The 21238-nt window shown below is 48.0% G+C and overlaps 1 long non-coding RNA gene across 2 annotated transcripts; it reads left to right on the top strand.

Annotated features, from left to right (window-relative positions):
- Positions 1 to 1060: 1060 nt before the first annotated feature.
- Positions 1061 to 18238, top strand: LOC134731761 (uncharacterized). 2 transcript variants are annotated; one of them, XR_010114349.1, is made up of 3 exons: positions 1061 to 1221; positions 2030 to 2126; positions 17991 to 18238. It is a non-coding gene; the product is annotated as an uncharacterized lncRNA (long non-coding RNA). The 2 variants fall into 2 exon arrangements; XR_010114350.1 differs by lacking the exon at positions 17991 to 18238 and adding an exon at positions 11617 to 11673.
- The last annotated feature ends 3000 nt before the right edge of the window (positions 18239 to 21238 follow it).

Consider the following 21238-nt stretch of genomic DNA (forward strand, 5'->3'; position numbering starts at 1 on the left):
CTGCGGAGGTGAGACTCCCCCATCTCTGGACCAACAGCCAGGGCTCCATGGTGGGGCTAGACGGTCCCACCTTGGGCGGAGGCTGAGCCTGTGTGAGGCACTGCCCTGTGTCTTCTCTTGCCTGGCCTGGCCGCCATCACAGGCCCACCCCCGGGGAGAAGATTCTAGGAGGACGGTCCAGGCCAGGCCTGAAAGGACTTCGCTCCTTGGTAACTATGCCTTAGGGTTGACCCAGTGACACACGTTCTAGGGACCCACTTCTAAGTTTGCTGCCTCCATCTCCATCTCCATCTCCACCTGAGTTGAGAGGGGATGGAGAAGCTTCCCGGGGAAGCTCTGCGCTTCTCCACCCCTCCCCACCTCCTTCCCTCCCCTCCCCACCTCCTTCCCTCCCCTCCCCACCTCCTTCCCTCCCCTCCCCACCTCTTTCCCTCCCCTCCCCACCTCCTTCCTTTGCCTCCCCCACCTCCTTCCCTCCCCTCCCCACCTCCTTCCCTCCCCTCCCCACCTCCTTCCCTCCCCTCCCCACCTCCTTCCCTCCCCTCCCCACCTCCTTCCCTCCCCTCCCCACCTCCTTCCCACCCCTGCCCACCTCCTTCCCTCCTCTCCCCACTCATTTCCACCCCTCCCCACCTCATTCCCCTGCTTTCCCATCTCCTTTCCATTTCCTTTTGCCTTTACCTCGTACCAAGCTAGGTGATGATCCATTTGGAAATTCACAAAGCAGTGCACACCACTTCACAGTTTGTCAAGGACCTGGTAAGATGTAGGTGCTCAATACTTGCTTTAGTGAATGAATGTCTGTGGGGCCCCATGGCAGAGCTCACTAGTGGGAGCCTCATGTGTCTCCTTAGCAATGTCAAAGGCCTGTCTGAAGTATGCGTGGGAGGGATCCCCAAGGACACTGATAACTGCTTTGGGATATTTAATAAAATATGCTTTAAAGATTAAATGGAATAATGTGTAGGAAATGCTTGCTACATTGTAGGTATTCAAACTTTAGTTATCATTATTATCTTTTATTTTAAAGAATAATCTGATTCTGGATCAGAAGCAGTGACTCCCACAAAGGTCATCAGAAAGGGAATGGTGCAAAGTGTGGGAACATTGGAAGAGGAAGAACCGGCTGTGTGTCCTTAGGCAAATTGCTTACCCTCTCTGAGCCCCCATTGCCTGATCTGTCAAATGGGTCTGGAAATCCCCACTTCCTCTGCTATCGTGGTAGGCATCAGATGAGATAAAAGATGGGTTCAGTCTTAGCAAGCAGGGAAGAGCAGCCCAGCTGAGCTGAGAGGTGGCTGACAATGGGAAACCACCCCAAGCCTGTTCCTTTATTTTTTATTTTTATTTGTATATATATTTTTTGAGACAAGGCCTCACTCTGTCACCCAGGCTGGAGTATGGTGGCGTCATCATGGCTCAAAGCAGCCTCGACCTCCTGGGCTTAAGTGATCCTCCCACCTCAGTCTCCAAAGTAGCTGGGGCTACAGGCATGCAACACCATGCCTAGCTAATTTTTGTATTATTATTATTATTTTTTTTGGTAGAGATGAGGTGTCACTATGTTGCCCAGGCTGGTCTCAAGCTTCTGAGCTCTAGTGATCTGCCCACCTTGGCCTCCCAAAGTGCTGGGATTACAGGCGTGAGCCACCAAACCTGGCCTCAGCCTGTTTCTTTAACGTCAGCTTCTTTTTTTCTTTTTTGAGACAGAGTTTCACTCTGTAGCCCAAGCTGGAGTGGAGTGGTGTGATCTTGGCTCACTGTAACCTCTGCCTCCTGGGTTCAAGTGATTCTCATGCCTCAGCCTCCCGAGTAGCTGGGATTACAGGCATCTGCCACCACACGCAGTTAATTTTTGTATTTTTAGTAGAGATGGGGTTTTACCATGTTGGCCAGGCTGGTCTCCAATTCCTGACCTCAAGTGATCTACCTGCCTCGGCCTCCCAAAGGGCTGGGACTACAGGTGTGAGCCACTGCACCCAGCCCTAGCCTGTTCCTTTAACATCAGCTTCTGAAACTATCTCTGCAGAAGTTCTGAGGGTACCCCTCACTCAAGCTCCAGGCGTCAGGAAAAGAACATTCCACGAAGTCCATCTGGAAGACGGTCCTTGTCCTTGTGCCCCCAGGTAAGGACTTGGCCTCCAATCTGTCCTCGACCAAACCCTGACTCCAGGCCAGTCAGCAGCACCAAGCCTGGCCTGTTTCCATGGAGACCAGGAAACGCACCAGCGTGTCTGGGAGGAAAGACAGCTTCCTGTTCAAAGCCACAGATAGGATGGCCATAAAGCAGGGTAGTAGAATTGTCGTTATTCCACAGGATCAAATAGGGCTGCTAAGCCCAGGAACCGTCAGGGAGGCCCAATGGATGGGCCACATTTCCCCTGCAAGGCCAACTGGCAAGTGGCCACTGCCCCCTACCGCCTTTCAGATAGGGCTTCCCGTAGGAGTATGCTGCTATGCCGGGCTATTATTGTCAGTATTCACAGAATGCATAGTGTATGCTAGTCACTGACCTCAGCGATCTGTAAGATTTATCTCCTTTAATCCTCAGAACATACTTATATCTTGTATGGCAGCTATTATTATTAACTCCATTTTATAGGTGAGGAAACGGAGGCACAGAGAGGTTAAGTATCTTGCGCAAGGTCACACAGTGGAGGAGCCAAACCTGTACTCAATCCAGGTCATCTGAAACCAGAGCTTATGAAGGCGACCACACCATACAGTGTCTCAGGCCAGGGGAGGCCAGGCACAGGGGTGGTGGGGGAAGGAAGGAAGCTAAGTGAGAGGTACCAGGTCCTAAGCGAACCCCTCATTAATATTGGTGTTGAAGAGGCGTGGACTTCACGAGGAGGGTGTTACTGGCACTGTTTTACACATAAGGAGCTGAAAGCCCAGAGAGACAGTGAGTTGCCCAAGCAGCAAAGCTGCGTTTGAACCTAGATGTGTCTGCTGCAAAGGCTGGCTCTTCAGTGAGCTTGCCGCCTTATCCTGCTACCTCAGCAGTTTGTTCCGAGTCTGATCTGTCTTGAGAGCCCTGCAGCCTGGGGCACAGGCCTGGAACACACACACCGCGCCTCTACGCCTGTTTTTAGAAATTGTGTATGGGATTCCAGTGGTTCCTACTTGCTGCTACTTTGGGCAAAGGAGAGGAAATGGGGGAGGAAGTGTAGCGACTCTGTATCTTGGTGAGTGGTTGTTTGCCTGAGCTCAGACGCTGCTGGAATGAAGAGTTTTGAAAAGAGAATCCTTTTGGAGTAGTTGCATCTCTCTTACTTTTGGGTGAGTCAAAGGAAAAAGGAAGCTCTAGGAGGGACCACATTGGAATTCCACCTACCAACTCGTCCACCCATCCGATCGTTCAATCGTCTCATTATCCAATCTTTCATCCATTCATCCATCCACCCACCCATTTTCTGGGCTCCAATTTTCTGCTAGGCCCTGGAAACAAAACACACACAATCCCCAAACAAAAAAACAAAAGAGTAAAAGCCTCATAGAAAAAAAGCTGTTTAGTGACCAGCCTGGCCAAGTTGGTGAAACCCCGTCTCTACTAAAAATATAAACATTAGCCGGGCATGGTGGCAGGTGGCTGTAATCCCAGCTACTTGGGAGGCTGAGGCAGGAGAATCGCTCAAATCCAGGAGGCAGAGGTTGCAGAAGAGCCAAGATAGCACCACTGCACTCCAGCCTGGGTGACAGAGCGAGACTGTCTCAAAAAAAAAAAAAAAAAAAGGAAAAGAAAAAAGAAAAAAAGCTGTTGTTTTACATTTTCCTCCAGCACTTTCTATTTTTTACATTTAGAAAAGAGCTTTATTGAGATATAATTCATATATCACACAATTCACCCACTTAAAGCGTGATTCGATGGCTTTTAGTGTATTCACAGAGCACTGACATCATCACCACAATCAATTTTTGGACCTTTTCATTACCCCAAACAGAAACCTAATATCCATTAGGCCGTCGCTCCCTATACCCCCTTCCCCCACCCCTTCAATTACTCATCTACTTTCTGTCTCTGTGGATTTGCCTATTCCGGCCATTTCATGTACATAGGATCATATAATATGTGGCCTTTTGTGTCTGGCTTCTTTCACTGAGCATCATGTGCTCTTGTTATTGTTGCTGTTTTGTTTTGTTTTGTTTTGTTTGAGACACTTTCTCGATCTGTCACCCAGGCTGGAGTGCAGTGGTGTGATCTCAGCTCTCTGCAGCTTCACCTCATGGGCTCAAGCGATCCTCCCACCTCAGCCTCCTGAGTAGGTGGGACCACAGGCGCACGCCACCAGGCCTGGCTAGATTTATGTATTATTTTGCAGAGATGGGATTTCGCCGTGTTACTCGGCATGATTTCAAACTCCTGGGCTCAAGCGATCTGCCTGCCTGGGCCTCCCAAAGTGCTGGGATTAGAGGTGTGAACCATTGTGCCCAGGCTCACTTAGCATTGCATTTTCAATGTTTATTCATTTTGTAGCATGGATCGGTAAATCGTTTCTTTTTATTGCTGAGTAATATTCCATTTTATGGATGGACCACATTTGGTTCATTCATTCATCAGTTGATGGACATTTGGGTTGTCTCCCCTTTTGGCTATTATAAATAATGCTGCTGTTAACATTTATGTGTAAGTGTTTGTGTGGATGAGCTTTCATTTCTTTTTGGTATTTACCTAGGAGTGGCCTTGCTGAGTCATACATACAGTAGCTCTGCGTTTGACCTTTTGAGGAACTGCCAAACTATTTTCCACAGCAGCTGCAACATTTACTACTCCCACCAGCAGTGTAGGAAGGTTCCAATTTCTCCATATCGTCACCAATACTTGTTATCGTCCATCTTTTTCTTTTCTTTTTTTTTTCTGAGACGGAGACTTGCTCTGTTACCCAGGCTGGAGTGCAGGGGCACAATCTCGGCTCACTGCAGCGTTTGCTTCCCAGGTTCAAGCGATTCTCCTGCCTCAGGCTCCCGAGTAGCTGGGATTACAGGTGCACACCACCATGCCCATGTAATTTTTATATTTTTAGTAGAGACAGGGTTTCACCATGTTGGCCACGCTGGTCTCGAACTCCTGACCTCAGGTGTTCCACCCGCCTCGGCCTCCCAAAGTGCTGGGATTACAGGCATGAGCCACCACACCCGGCTATTGTCCATCTTTTTAAATTTAGCCATTCTAGCAGGTGTGAAGTGATACCTCATTACGGTTTTAATTTACATTTCCCAGATAGCATCTTTACATGTTATTATCAGCCATTTGTATATTTTCTTTGAAGAAATGTCCATTTGGATTCTTTACCCATTGTTAATTGGGTTGTCTTTTCATTATTGAGTTGTAAGAGTTCTTTACAGATTCTGGATACTAGTCCTTTATCAGATACATGATTTGCAAATATTCTTTCCCATTCTGTAGGCTCGACTTCCTTCTCATTGTTTTGTTTTGTTTTTGGTTTTTAAAGCATACATCCTCATGCTAAGATATTTGAAAACGGCAAAAATGTATAAAGAGATGGAAAAAGAACCACCCAGGGACCAGTATGATTAGTATTTAATCTTTTTTATTTGCCTTTTAAATAAATTTAATTATGTTATTTATTTTTTGATAGGTAATATCTGCACTGCTGCAGAATTCTAAAGGTCTAAATTCAGAAATTCAATGAGTCTCCCAAGCAGGAAAGCTGCATTTTCAACCTGAATAGGTCCGCTGCAAAGCCTGGCTCTTTCAGTGTCTCTGCCACCATATCCTGCTTCCTCCAAAGTTTCTTTCGAGTCTAATCTGTCTTGAAAGCCCCAGTGCCTGGAGACCCTGTCATCCAAACTAGGCCTCCTAGGGACCGCTACTGTTGCCGCTTTCTAGATGATCGTCCAAGGATAGCTTATAGCTTATACATACGGACATATACTTGTCAAATTTCCCTTAAATTGTATGTTAACCATTCCACTGAGCACTTGTCTGTAGCTCCTTTCCAGTCTTGTAGCTCTGCAGAGTTTTCTTTCTATAGTTAAGAATACAACGTAGGCCGGGCACGGTGGCTCACGCCTGTAATCCCAGCACTTTGGGAGGTTCATGCGGGCAGATCACAAGGTCGGGAGATCGAGACCATCCTGGCTAACACGGTGAAATCCCGTCTCTACTAAAAATACAAAAAATTAGCCGGGCATGCGCCTGTAGTCCCACCTGCTGGGGAGGCTGAGGCAGGAGAATGGCGTGAACCCGGGAGGCGGAGCTTGCAGTGAGCCGAGATCGCGCCACTGCACTCCAGACTGGGTGACAGAGCAAGACTCCATCTGAGGAAAAAAAAAAAAAAAAGAATACAATGTATCTATCAATTGTGGGAGGCACAGCAGAAATTCATTCTAGTGTTAGGAAGAACAAGGAATGTATTAAAGGATATTAGGTGGCATGGAGAATCTTCAGGAGGGCAGAGATCCAGGTCTGGAGTCTACAAAGCCAGAAACAAAGCACAACCACAGGTGGGATTGCTCCAGTAGAGCAGTGCCCACTGCCAGGACTGGGTAAGAGCATGGCTGGTTCTGCTGGGCTCAGGGTGCTGCACCCTCTGGTTCTCTCCCTCTAGATACCAGGTGTTTCTGCCACTACCTTTGCCAGGTATGTACCCTCTGACACCTGCTTCTCTTGTTGGTGGCTTTTGAACACAAGCCTGATGCTGGTACATCTGACTGTGGGGCAGAGCTGAGCATCCCTACCCAAGCTGCAAGGGAGTCTGGGAAAACAAGATCTGGATTTTTCTTTGGCTAGGTGTGGCCTCATATGGGAAGGCAGTCAAACATAGGAGGGCAAATTTTGCTGGGCACCCAAAAAGAATGGCAGGGCCCACTACATAATACTTCTATGGGCTGAGCACAATGGCACATGCCTATAATCCCAACACTTTGGGAGGTCAAGGTGGGAGGATCGCTTGAGGCCAGGAGTTCAAGACAAGCCTGGGCAACATAGTGAGACCCCGTCTCTACCAAAAAGAAAAATAATAATAATAATTAGCTGAGCATGGTGGCATGTACCTATAATCCTAGCACTTTGGTAGGCTAAGGCGGGAGGCTCACCTCTGGCTAGGAGCTCAAGGCCAGCCTGTGCTCTCGCCCAGTGAGATCCCTGGCTTAAATTTTTTTTTTTTTTTTTTTTGAGATGGAGTCTCACTGTCACCCAGGTTGGAGTGCAGTGGCGTGATCTTGGCTCACTGCAGGCTCCCATCCCCGGGGTTCACGCCATTCTCCTGCCTCAGCCTCCCCAGTAGCTGGGACTACAGGCGCCCGCCACCTCACCTGGCTAATTTTTTGTGTTTTTAGTAGAGACGGGGTTTCACCGTGTTAGCCAGGATGGTCTCGATCTCCTGACCTCGTGATCCACCCGTCTCGGCCTCCCAAAGTGCTAGGATTACAGGCGTGAGCCACCGCGCCCGGCCTAAAATTTCTGTTTTTGTTTGAGACAGGGTTTCACTCTGTCACTCAGGCTAGAGTGCGGTGGTGTGATCTCAACTCATGGCAACATTGACCTCCTGGGCTCAGGTGATTCTCCGACTCCTCACTAGCTGAGACTATAGGTGCACACCACCACACCTGGCTAATTTTTGTATTTTTTGTAGTAACAAGGTTTCACTATGTTGCCCAGGTCTCAAACTCCTGGGCTCAAGTGGTCCTCCCACCTTAGCCTCCCAAAGTGCTGGCCTTACAGGCATGAGCCACTTGTGCCCAGCTACAAAAACGTTTTTAAAGTTAGCTGGGTGTGGTTGTGCAGACCTGTAATCCTAGCTACTCAGAAGGCTGAGGCAGGAGGGTCTCTTAAACCCAGGAGTTCAAGGATGCAGTGAGCTATGGTCAAGCCACTACACTTCAGCCTGGGCAACAGGGCCAGACCTTGTCTTTAAAATAATGATAATAATGATAATACTTAAATGTAAGTGTACTGTAATTATGAAAGTATAATTCTTCTGATTATAACAGCGGTACATGGGTGAGAGGTGACGTGTTGTAATGGTTAAGCTTGGGCAGCATCCTGGGAGCTGACTGCCTGGGTTAGAGTCACATTTGTTTCCGTCGGCTAGCCTTTCAAACTTGACCATGGCTCGAACTTCATTATGCCCCAGTTTCCTCCTTTGTAAAATGGGGATCACAATAGAACATCCCTCATGGGTTGGGCTGAGGGTGGGATGAGCTAACAGGTGTGAGGCTTAGGACCGTATCTAGCTCATTGTATATGCTATGTAGTTGTTTGGTCTTCTCGTTTTTCCAATCTTTTATTATAAAAAATTTTAAAACATACAGAAAAGTAAAAAGGGTTGTATAGCAGCATCCATCTAGCCACTACCTATGATTTCATCCTGCACATTTACTCTTTTTTAAATTTATTTATTTTAATTTTTTTTAGACTTGGAGTCTTATTCTGTCACCCAGGCTGGAGTGCAGTGGTGTGATTTCGGCTCACTCTAACCTCTGCCTCCTGGGTTCAAGTGATTCTCCTGCCTCAGTTTCCCAAGTAATTGGGACTACAGGCATGCACCACCACGCCCTGCTACTTTTTGTATTTTTTAGTAGAGATGGGGTTTCACTATATGTTGGCTAGACTGGTCTCAAACTCCTGACCTCAGGTGATCTGTGCACCTCATCCTCCCAAAGTGCTGGGATTACAGGCATGAACCACCATGCACGGCCCCTGAACGTTTACTCTGTTTGCTTTATCACATCTGTCTCGGCCTCTTTTCAATTATTAATGCATGTTAATTTTAATGCATTTCAAAGTAATGGCAAATGCATATATATGTTGCTATTATTGTTTTAAAAGAAACTGTCAACTATTAAACAAAATGGTCTGGGCAGGGTGACTCATGCCTGTAATCCCAGCACTTTGGGAGGCCAAGTGGGTGGATCACCTGAGGTCAGGAGTTTGAGACCAGCCTGGCCAACATGGTGAAACCCCATTTCTACTAAAAATACAAAAATTAGCTGGGCGTGGTGGCAGGCACTTGCAATCTCAGCTACTCGGGAGGCAGAGGCACGAGAATCGCTTGAACCCAGGAGGTAGAGGTTTCAGTGAGCCAAGATTGTGCCACTGCACTCCAGCCTGGGTGACAGAGAGAGACTCTGTCTCAAAAAACAAAAACAAAAACAAACAAAAAAAAGTTACAAAGTTCTGAGGCTGGATGCAGTCTTTCAAGCCTGTAATCCCAGTACTTTGGGAGGCTGAGGCAGGAGGATTGCTTAAGCCCAGGAGTTCGAGGCCAGGCTGGGCAACATGGTGAGACCCCATTTCTGCAAAAAATTTAAAAAATTAACCAGGTATGATGGTGTGAGCCTGTATCCCTGGGAGGCTGAGTGGGAGGATTGCTGGAGCCCAGGTGGTCGAGGCTGGAGTGAGCTGTGATTGAGCCACTGTACTCCAGCCTGGGGGACAGAGTGAGATCCTTTCTCAAAATAAGTAAATAAATAATAAAAAGTGAAAAGTTACAAAGATCTGGCAGGTTGAAGGGAAGAAAACCCGGACCCCAACTCTCCATGGATGAATGTCAATGTCACAGTGTGGAAGAGCATGTGGGATGGAGGAAGAATCAGGGGATGTGTCTTTGGAAAGTGCAATTGCCCACAGCTGGCGTCTGAATAGATTCACTCTCCTCAAAGACACTTTTGCCACACTGATTACTGGGCAAGCATGCTCCGTGCTGGTCTCACCCTCCAGCCCATGCAGCTGTCTTTCAGCCACAGGCTGAACACTGGCCATCCCAGCTGTGTCAGAGGCCTTTGGCAAGCCTAATTTTCTCCATCTTTTTTATTACCTTGTGGACCTGGTTGAACAGTGACCCCCAAATTTATGTCCACCTGGAACCTCAGAACATAGCTGTATTTGGAAAGAGGGTCTTTGCAAATGTAATCAACTTAAGATGCGGTCATACTGCATTAGGGTACATCCTAAATTGATGAGGCTGCGTGTGGTGGCTCAATCCTGTAATCCCAGTACTTTGGGAGGACAAAGTGAGCAGATCACTTGAGCTCAGGAGTTCGAGACCAGCCTGGACAACATGGTGAGACCCTGACTCTACAAAAATTATAAAAAATTAGTTGGGCATAGTAGTGTTCACCTGTGGTCCCAGCTACTCGGGAGGCTGAGGTGGGAGCATTGGATGAGCCTAGAGGTGAAGGCTGCAGTGAACCGTGATCACCCCATTGCACTCCAGCCTGGGTGACAGAGTGAGATGAGACACTGTCTCCCCCCCCAAAAAAAATAAATAAAAAATAAATCAATGGTGTGTCATAAGAAGAGGGACATTTGGACACAGAGACATGCACAGAGGGAAGTTGATATGAAGACAACACAAGGACACACAGGGAGAGCACCATGTGACAACTGAAGCAGAGGATGGGGAGAGGCATCTACAAACCAGAGCACACAGAGGATTCCCAGCAACCACCCAAAGCTTGGAGAGAGACATGGGACCGTCTCCCGCAGAGCCTCCGGAAGAAACCAAGCATGCTGGGCAGGTGTGGTGGCTCATGCCTGTAATTCCAGTACTTTGGGAGGCCCAGGAGGGCAGATCACTTGAGATCAGGAGTTGGAGACCAGCGTGGGCAACATGATGAAACCCTGTTTCTACATGAAATACAAAAATTAGCTGGGCGTCGTGATGGGCACCTGTAATCTCAGCTACCCAGGAGGCTGAGGCAGGAGAATCGCTTGGACCTGAGAAGCAGAGGTTCCTGTGAGCTGAGATGGTGCTAGTGCCCTCCAGCCTGGGTGACAGAGTGAGACTCTGTCTCAATAAATAAATAAATAAATAATAAAGAAGAAACCAACCCTTTTGACCCCGGGGTCTCAGACTTTTAGCCGCCACAACAGCGAGTGTTTGTTGTAGCAGCTCTGGGAAACTAATGCATGTTTTCAATGATATTTTGTCCCCTTCTGAATGGTGGTCTGGATGGCTGGTTGACAGCTAACTTCAGACCCGATGCAAAAGCCCAGTCTATGAAGGAATGTCCCCTGTGGACAGCTGCTGTGTAGCCAAGGTGGGTTACATACTAGGAAAGGGTCCTGGGGGCCCCCACGGGGAGCTAACTCTATTGACGGGGGACCTGGGTAACAGATGCAGGCATTTGCTGTGAGTCACGAGACACTGATGTGTGTTTGCTTACTTGGGTGTTTTTTTTCTTTTTGTTTTTTAACTTTGTAAATGAGGCTTAGCCTTCCCAGGTGTATCCTACCTCTTCTGTCTCCTGTCTCTCATCTCTGTGTCCTGTGTCCTGGAGCTGGTGTGATTTTGTCAACATGTGCACTGTTTATGATGGCAACAGCTGTGACCTTTAGAGCCAAGAGGAAAGCTACCTACAGGGACTCAGGCCTTTCTCTCCAAGTGGGGCCATAAACTGTTATTCACCAAAACATGGGGGAGGCAGAGGAGGGAAACACAGCCGCTCCTAGGGGAAGACACTCTGTTTCTCCTCTGCAGGGTTGGAGACACGGGGGGCACCTGGCTGTGCCCCCAACCCTGCCCTCAAGCTCTGCACCATTTTGCAACCCTCAAAAGCAATCAGGTTTCTGTACTTGCTGAGCCCACTGCCTGAGAAGTTCATTTTCCAGGCCCTCACTAGCCAGCGCCTCTTTCTTCTCCTCCTCAGGTCACCCTCCTCCAAGAAGCCTTTGTGACCACCACACGTAAACCCAGCCCTTCCTCCCCCATTATATTCATCTGCTCTGCTAAAGTGCTCACCCCACTGGAAGTGATCTTGTTTATGTGTTTCCTTGTTTACTGTCTGTCTTCAGTAGAATGGAAGAGCTATTGGTATTTTGTCTTTTTTTTTCCCCCTTGTCCGTTCTTGTATCCTCAGCCTCTAGAACATTCCCTGGAACACAGCAAGTGTTCAGTTATTGTTCATGGAGTGACAGATGTCTCAGCCAAGAAGGTACAATCACAGGGAAGAATGACCTCAATTAGTCTTGACTTCAACCTGCTTCCAGCCTGGTTCCCTTCTCCCACCTCCCTACAGCCCACAGAAGATCTTTTCCAAACCAGAAGTCTGTCCAGGTCATTCTTCTGCTCTAAGGTTTTCAGTTGCTCCCCGTTATCCCCAGGAGAAAGTCCAAATGCCTTAGCAAGTGTCAAGGGACCCTGGGTGAGCCCTGCTTTCCTTGCTAATCACTCATGCACAGCTGAGTCCTTCCCCAGAGTGGATGTCATTCATGCTGTTCCCATTGCCTGGATTCCTGGTCCTCTCCACCCCATTCAACTGATAAACGCTTGCTTTTTTTTTTTTTTTTTTCTCGAGACTGAGTCTCGATCTATCACCCACGCTGGAGTGCAGTGGCACGATCTTGACTCACTGCAACTTCTGCTTCCTGGGTTAAAGAGATTCTTGTGCCTCAGCCTCCTGAATAGCTGGGGTTACAGGCGTCTGCCAACATGCCCGGCTAATTTTTGTGTTTTAAGTAGAGACAGGGTTTCACCATGTTGGCCAGGCTGTTCTCAAACTCCTGACCTCAAGTGATCCCCCACCTTGGCCTACCAAAGTGCTGGAATTACAGGCGTGAGCAACTGTGCCTGGACTCAACTGTTAAACTCTTGTCCTTTTACTAGGCTCAGCTTAGGGACTGTCACCTCCAGGAAGCCTTCCCAAACTGCACTGATCATTTCTTCTCCTTCTCTTTGGGATTATCACTTGTATTGTAATCAAATCTTATTTTTTCCTTTAAAAAATATTATTTGCATTCAGTAAAATTCACCCTTTTTGATATACAGTTCTGAGGTTTTTTTTTTTTTAGTTCTATGAGTTTTGACAAACGTATAAAGTTGTAATCTCCAACGCAATCAAAATATAAAACAATTTCCTCACCCGTTCCCAATTCCCTTATGCTCTTTTGTATCCAACACCTCTTCCCACTCCAGCCCCTGGCAACCACGGATTTGCTTTCTGTCTGTACAACACTGCCCCTTCCATAATGTCACATATAAAATCATGCTGTTTATAACCTTTAATGCTGGTGTCTTTTTTTGGGGGAGTCGGTGGTGGGGGGGTGGGACGAAATTTCGCTCTTGTTGCCCAGGCTGGAGCGCAATGGCACAATCTCGGCTCACTGCAACCTCTGCCTCCAGGGTTCAAGCGATTCTCCTTCCTCAGCCTCCTGAGCAGCTGGGATTACAGGCGTCTGCCTCCATGCCCACCTAATTTTTGTATATTTAGTAGAGACGGGGTTTCACCATGTTGACCAGGCTGGTCTTGAACTTCTGACCCACCTCGGCCTCCAAAAGTGCTGGGATTACAGGAGTGAGCCACCACACCCATCCTAATGCTGGTGTCTTTCACTGAGCTTACAGTCATGCATTGGAGATTCAGCCTTGGTCATGTGTGTATCAATAATTACTTTTTATAGCCGAGTGCTACTTCACTGTGTGAATGTTTGTTTATCCAGTCACAAAGGAAAGACATTTGGGTTGTTTCCAGTTTACAGTGATTATGAATGAAACTACTGTAAACATTAGTGTTTTTCTGTAGACATATGTTTTCATATCTCTTAGGTAAATACAGGTGAGTTTGCTGGGTCATATGGTAAGTGAATGTTTAACTTTTTAAAGAAGCTGCCCAGCTGTTTTCCAATGAGGCTGCACTGTTTTGCATTTCCACCAGTTGCTCCACATCCTCACCAGCACTCGGTGTTATCGTCGGTTTTTTTTTTTTTTTTTTTTGTTTGTTTGTTTGTTTGTTTGTTTTTTCTGAGACGGAGTTTCGCTCTTGTTGCCCAGGCTGGAGTGCAATGGTGCGATCTCAGCTCACTGCAACCTCCGCCTCCCGGGTTCAAGTGATCCTCCTGCCTCAGCCTTCTGAGTAGCTGGGATTACAGGTGCCCCCCACCATACCCGGGAACTTTTTTGTAGTTTTAGTAGAGATGCGGTTTCACCATATTGGCCAGGCTGGTCTCCAATTCCTGACCTCAGGTAATTCACGCACCTTGGCCTCCGAAAGTGCTGGGATTACAGGCGTGAGCCACCGTGCCCAGCCTATCGTCAGTTGTTTTTTATTTCAACCATTTTAATAGGTGCATGTTTTTTGTTTAACCAGTTGGTCTTCCCAAGCAGCACGTAACTCCTGACAGAGAATAAATCTTTCATCTCCTTATCCTCAGAGCCTGTAGTAGTGACTGACGTGTGGTAGGTGCTCAAGAAGTGCTGTGGGCTGACTGAATGAGTCCATTCATGGAATGAATGAATTTCTTGACTGCCTGAATGAGGGATCTATTGAAACAGTGCTTCAGGTAAGTTTGTTTCAGATGCCATGTGAGTTTCTCCGCTCCCCCACAAAGGAACTCACCATGAGTGATGAGGTGGTCTTTCTGAAATGATTGCCGCAGGTAAAACCCCCTTACCATTACGTCTAATATCTTCCTGTATCTGCCCAAAGTGCCTAGACTGCTTCTACCTCTGAACAGGCTTGCATGGGTTTCTTCCCTGTTGTTTCCATGAAAGGCACTGGTGCCCATACTAGAGGGTGCAAGAGAACGATAGTGGTGGGGGGCAGTTAAATGCACATCCCCAGGCCCTGCCCCCAGGTTCTGATTCAGTAAGGCCAATAACTCCCGGCGCATCTCAGACTTTTCTAAGGCTCCCCAGGAGAGGTGAGAGTCCTCAGCAGAAGTGTAAATAATTCTGGGTCTTGAAAAAGACATGGGCCTTCAGATTCTAGTTCTGCCACCACTGGTGGTTCACTCCTGCCGGTCGCTTGATGCCGCTGAGCCTCAGTTTTCTTATCTGTAAAGCTGTCCTGAAAGTAATGGAGCTTCCCAGTTCCACTGTGAGGATGAAATACATTCATTACAAGAAGGGTCCTGGTGCACGGTAGACATTCAATAAATATTGTGGATTTTGGTAAGCCAAAAAGATTCCAAATGCTTTCTCTCCACCCCCTTCAGTAACTGCCTTATATTTTAATTTTTATTGATGCATAACAATGCAGAGAAGTGTACAGTTCACTGGATCTTTGCACACCAAACACGCCCATGCCCACATAACCCACACCCCAGCTGAGAAACCAGCACCCTCAGGACTCCTGACTTCTAGCAGCCTTGTTTTTGAAACAGTTTCAGTTTTCTATAACAACTAAGACATGCATAGTAAAGAATATTTAGAAAACACTGACAAGAGAAAAAAATCAGAGACATGTTAACATATTGAACAGCCTTTAAAAAATATTAATTTTTTGGCCTGGTGTGGTAGGGCATGCCTGTAATCCCAGCCCTTTGTGAGGCTGAGGTGGGTGAGTCGTTTGAGCTCAGGAGTTCAGGACCAGCCTGGGTAACACGATGAAACCTTGTCTTTACAAAAAAATACAGACGTCTAGCCAGGCATGGTGATGTGTGCCTGTAGTCCCAGCTACTTGGGAGGCTGAGGTGGGAGGATTGTATGAGTCCGGCGGAGAGGCAGAGGTTGCAGTGAGCTGAGATTGCGCCACTGCCCTCCTGCTTGGGCTACAGAGTGAGATCCTGTATCAAAATAATAATAGTAACTTTCTGTTGAGGTATAACATGCATAAAATGGCCCAGATCAGGCCGGGCGTGGTGGCTCATGCCTGTAATCCCTGCACTTTGGGGGGCTGAGGCGGGCGGATCACGAGGTCAGGAGATCGAGACCATCCTGGCTAAGATGGTGAAACCCCGTCTCTACTAAAAATACAAAAAATTAACTGGGCATGGTTGCATGCGCCTGTGGTCCCAGCTACTCGGGAGGCTGAGGCAGGAGAATGGTGTGAACCCGGGAGGCGGAGCTTGCAGTGAGATGAGATTGTGCCCCTGCAGTCCAGCCTGGGTGACAGAGTGAGACTCCATCTCAAAAAAAAAAAAAAAAAAAAAAAAAAAAAAAAAGGCCCAGATCATAAGTACAGAGCTCAGTACATTTTCATAAAGTGACTAACCCATGTGACCACAAGATCAAAACTTAGAACATCGCAGCCCCCAAGATCCTTCCTTCTGCTGCCTCCAAGGCAGTGAAAGTCACTATTCTGACTTCTTTTTGTGTGTGGGAAAAACTCTGTCTCTGTTGCTCAGGCTGGAGTACACTGGTGTTGTCACAGCTCACTGCAGCCTTAAATGCCTGTGCTCAAGCAATCCTCCCATCTCAGCCTCCCAAGTAGCCAGGACTATTCTGACTTCTAAAAGCACTGATGAGTTTTGTGAAACTCAGCCTTGTTTTAGACAAAGCTTCCCTCTCTCTGGTGCTGTTGGAGAACTCTTGCTCACCCCTCAGGACCCAGTTCTGAGGTTACCTCCTCTAAGAAGTCTTCCCAGCTCCATGAGGCAGAGGATTAGCCCTTGCCTGATTTGTCCCTCTAATTCAGCTCTTGCCATTCTGTGGTAGTAAATGCCTCTTACTGCTGTCTCCCCGTTGAGAGGTAAATAGGTCTAATCTATTTGCCTAATACAGGGTATATGGGTTGAATTGTGACCTCCCCACCCCCCACCCAAAAAAAACAACAAAAAAACTAAGTCCTAAACCCTGTACCTGTGAATGTAACCTTACTTGGAAATAAGGTTTGTTTTTGTCTTTGTTTGCTTGTTTGTTTGTTTTTTGAGATCGTGTCTCTCTCTCTTGCCCAAGCTGGAGTGCAGGGGCAGGATCTCTGCTCACTTCAACCTCCGCCTCCTGGGCTCAAATTATTCTCCTGCCTCAGCCTCCCAACTAGCTGGGACTACAGGCTGTGCCTCCACGCCTGGCTACTTTTTGCATTTTTATTAGAGATGAGTTTTCACCGTGTTGGCCAGGCTGGTCTTAAACTCCTGAACTTAAGTGATCCGCCCGCCTCGGCCGCCTAGAGTGCTGGGATTACAGGTGTGAGCCACTGGTGCAAGGCTGGAAATAGGGTCTTTATAGAGGTAATTAAGTTAAGGATCTCAAGATGAGATCATCCTGGATTCAGGGTGGACACTAAGTCAGAGGACTCGTGTTCTCGCCAGAGAAAGGAGAGGGATATTTGAGACAGAGAGCAGAGGGCCGTGAAAAGACAGAGGCAGAGCTAGAGTGATGCAGCTCCAAGCCACGGAGCACAGGATCACAGCCAACCACATAACCTGGGAGAAAGGTGGGGGGCAGATTCTCACCTAGGGCCTAAGGAGGGAACCAGTGCTGCCGCTGGCACCTTGCATTCAGACTTCTGGCCTCCAGAACTGTGGGATGATATCTTTCTATTTTTTTTTTAAGTCACCAAGTTCATGGTAATTTGTTATGGCAGCTTTTGGAAGGTAAGACACAGGGCCTGGTATTAAATAAGGGCTCAGTGTTTGTTGAATGAATGAAAGTGACCAGGCATGGTGGCTCATGCCTATAATCCCAGCACTTTGGGAGGCCGAGGTGTGTGGATCACCTGAGGTCAGGAGTTCAAGAGCAGCCTGGCCAACATCGTGAAACCTTGTTTCTACTAAAAATACAAAAAAAAAAAAAAAAAAAAAAAAAATGCTGGGGGTGGTGGTGCTTGCCTGTAATCCCAGCTACTTGGGAGGATGAGGCAGGATAACCAGGGAGGTGGAGGTTGCAGTGAGCCGAGATCATGCCACTGCACACCAGCCTGGGCAACAGAGTGAGAGTCCATCTCCAAAAAAAAAAAAAAAAAAAAGAATGACTGAAAAGGCTAAGTAAGGAGGCTTGGCTTGCTGGTCTGTGGTGGGAACAAAAGGGAGACCGTCGGATGCCTTCTTGCTCTGTGCCAGCCGCCTCGTGCAGCCTATGACCACTGCAGGACCCTGCGGACTGCCTGCCTGACACCATCCCCCCTTGCCCCTGCTGACAGCTGCCCTGTTTGGCTACATACCCTTGGGCATCCTCTCATGATGTGGGGGAAGCTGATCCATCCTAAATGTCCTGCCAAACGTGGAAAATCCCATTTTCTTGGAGAGTGACTGAGGCAGAGCGGGCTTTGTGACCCATTTCTGGCCAATGAGACAGAGGGAAAGTGTGCTGGGTGTGGGGGGGCATTGGGAAAAGGTGTATTCTTTTCATTCTCTTCCCTTTCAGGTCTAGTTGCCAGGAGTGGCAGACACGGAAAGAATCGGTGTCCCTGTTGACACACTTGAACTTCTCAGTGTACCCTGTCTGCACCCCAACCACTCCTGGGCTTCCAGCAATGTGAGATCATTGACAGCCTTTTTGTGGAAGCTGAATACGTCCTAGTAGAGGCTCCAGACATGAGAACCAGGGGCTTTTGTCTTCAGCAGTGCAGACTGGGAAACTGATGCTCAGAGACTATTACGTCGTTGGAGACACAGGGGGGTAAGTGGCAGAGCCGGGATTCACACTGAGGCCCACCTGTCTCTGCGTCCCATGTCTTCAGTCAATGTTGTACACTGTTGCTCTTCGCTTTCAACTGGCTGTCTTGATTTTACATGAGGTTTGGGGCCTGGCAAACGCCAGGTTGCAGTCTGGTTCTTAGCACAACAGCGTCTGCATGTTGAGTGTGCATTACAGTGTGATGACTACTGAGTCAGCTCCAGGGGTCCCGTCTAACCAGGATCCATGCCCAGGGCTTGGATATGCATTCACGGACTCACTCCTCCACAGCAGCCCTATTTACCAAAGAACAAAGTGAAGCTTACAGAGGCTGCAAATGCTATGCAGAGCTACAGAGACAGTGAGTGACTGGGACTGGAACCAGCTCAGTCTCACTCCACAGCCCCTTTTGTGTGTCCCTCCAACTACACTCTGTGCCCATCAGGCAGGACTTTGATGGTTACTGCTATATCCCTGGAGCCTGGGAGTGCCTGGCGCCTTGCAGGCACTCAGCAAATGTTTGTTGAATGAATAAATGAGCTCCACCAGGACTCCAGGTTAGAGGTGCTCAAAGCAAAACCATGGGTCGGGCACAGTGGCTCATGCCTGTAATCCTAGCACTTTGGGAGACTGAGGTGGGTGGATTGCCTGAGCTGAGGAGTTTGAGATCAGCCTGGGCAACATGGTGCAATCCTGTCTTTACTAAAAATACAAAAAAAAAAAAAAAAAAAAAAAAAAAAAAGCTAGGCGTGGTGGTGCATGCCTGTAGTCCTGACTATTCAGGAGGCTAAGGCACAAGAATCACTTGAGCCCAGGAGGCAGAGGATGCAGTGAGCTGAGATCCAACAACTGCACTCCAGCCTGGGCGATAAAAAAAAAAAAAAAAAGCAAAACCATTAAAACAGGGGCTGCACCAAGCTGGCCACAATTTAAATAGCAGAGGGATCTGCCCTCCCCCTACCTCCAGAAGCAGTGAGGCCTAACCCCACTGACAGCCCATTCTGGGTGGTACTTCCTCTCACAGAGGCCTGCCAGCCAGCAGCTGGGACGGCTCGTCCCCAGGGATGCGTGCTTCTTTGAACAATGTTGGAACGGAAACTAGACTCCAGGGCTTCGGGGGGTTTTCTGGTCATTTTGGCTGTGGGGGTAGAGTGGTATGGTTGGCGAGGTTCCCTGGGGCAGGGCGGTGGACCTCAGCCTGTTGACTGCCTTTTGAGGTGGTGGTGGAGGAGGGGAAAGGAGGGCTAGGTTTGAAACAACCCTCTGAGGGTGGTTTTTTTTTTTTTTTTTTTTGTCAGGGTCTTACTCTGTTGCCCAGGCTGGAGTGCAGTGGCATATGATCTTGGCTCACTGCCTGCAACCTCTGTCTCCTGGGCTCAAGTCATCTTCCTGCCTCAGCTTCCCGAGTAGCTGGGACTCAGGCACATGCCACCAGGTCTGGCTAATTTTTAAAGTTTTTATAGAGATGGAGGTCTCATCATGTTGCCCAGGCTAGTCTTGAACTCCTGGGCTTAAGTGGTCCACCCTCCTTAGCCTCCCAAACAGTTGAGATTACAGGTATGAGCCAATGTGCCCAGTCCACAGATATTTTTCGAAACAGCTTTATTGAGATATAATTCACATCCTATGCAACTCATCCATGTCAAGTGTACAGTACAGAGGCTTCAGCACATTCAGAGCTGAGCAGCCATTGTCACAATCAATTTTAGAACATTCTTATCATCCCAAAGAGCAGCCCTGTACCCCTTACCTGTTACTTTCCAATAGGCCCGCTCTCTGCTTTCCTGGTCCTTGGAAACCACTGATCTACGTTCTGTCTCGGTAGATTTGCTGATTCTGGATATGCTAAAGGTGGGTCTTATGATGGGGAAATTAGGTCCAAAGTGGGTGGCTGAGCAGCCCACAGTCATACAACTAAGGAAGGGGCAGACCTGGGACTGGAGACCAGATTCCTTGCTTCCCAAGTTCATGCTTTCACAGGGGGTCTTCTTCTTCACAGTAACAATTCGTAAAGTAGCCAGCCTTGGTTTTGTCCCATGGGGATGAGTGCTTTACCTCCCTCATCTCACAGTCCCCGTCAGATGTGGTACATTTCTGATACCCATAGGTATAATAACGAGGAAACTGGCACCCAGAGGGGCTAATGGTCCAATGCACCATGGCTGCCAATGAAGAGAAGAGGGTAATAGGGAAAAGCATTTGTAAGCCCAAGGACTGGTGAGCAACACAGAATACAAAGAGTAAAGATGATTCAGCTTCAACTGTAATTTTCTTTCAGATTATTCTTTCCTACCTACCCACCCATCTTCTTCTTTCTTTTATAGGAAAAGGAAAAGGAAGATCCCCCTACCCTTTGAGGTCACTTCCTGACCCATTTGTGCATCTATGCAGAGCGGTTACAAACTCACATCTCCCTCCCTGAAGGCCTCTTCTTAATCTGGGGATGGATGGCAGGTCAGCATGCCCATGGGCTCTGACACCAGACAGGCTGAAGTTCAAATCCTGTCCCCACCACCCACTGACTTAACCCCCTCTAGCCCTCTGACAGCTAACCTGTGACAGGGCCTTTCTACCACATGTGTCTGAACCCACAGAGTTCCTTCTTTCTTTCTTTCTTTCTTTCTTTCTTTCTTTCTTTCTTTCTTTCTTTCTTTCTTTCTTTTTCTTCCTTTTCTTTCGACAGGGCCTTTCCACCGCATGTGTCTGAACCCACAGAGTGGTTCCTTCCTTCCTTCCTTCCTTCCTCTCTCTCTCTCTCTCTTTCTTTCCGACGGAGTCTCGCTCTGTTGTCCAAGCCACAGTGCAGTGGTGCAATCTCGGCTCACTGCAAGCTCCACCTCCCGGGTTCAGGCCATTCTCCTGCCTCCGCCTCCTGAGTAGCTGCAATTACAGGCGCCCACCACCATGCCAGGCTAATTTTTTTGTATTTTTAGTAGAGACGGGGTTTCACCCTGTTAGCCAGGATGGTCTCGAACTTCCGACCTCGTGATCTGCCC

The sequence above is a fragment of the Symphalangus syndactylus genome, chromosome 11, assembly GCF_028878055.3.
Source record: "Symphalangus syndactylus isolate Jambi chromosome 11, NHGRI_mSymSyn1-v2.1_pri, whole genome shotgun sequence".
Taxonomy (NCBI): domain Eukaryota; kingdom Metazoa; phylum Chordata; class Mammalia; order Primates; family Hylobatidae; genus Symphalangus; species Symphalangus syndactylus.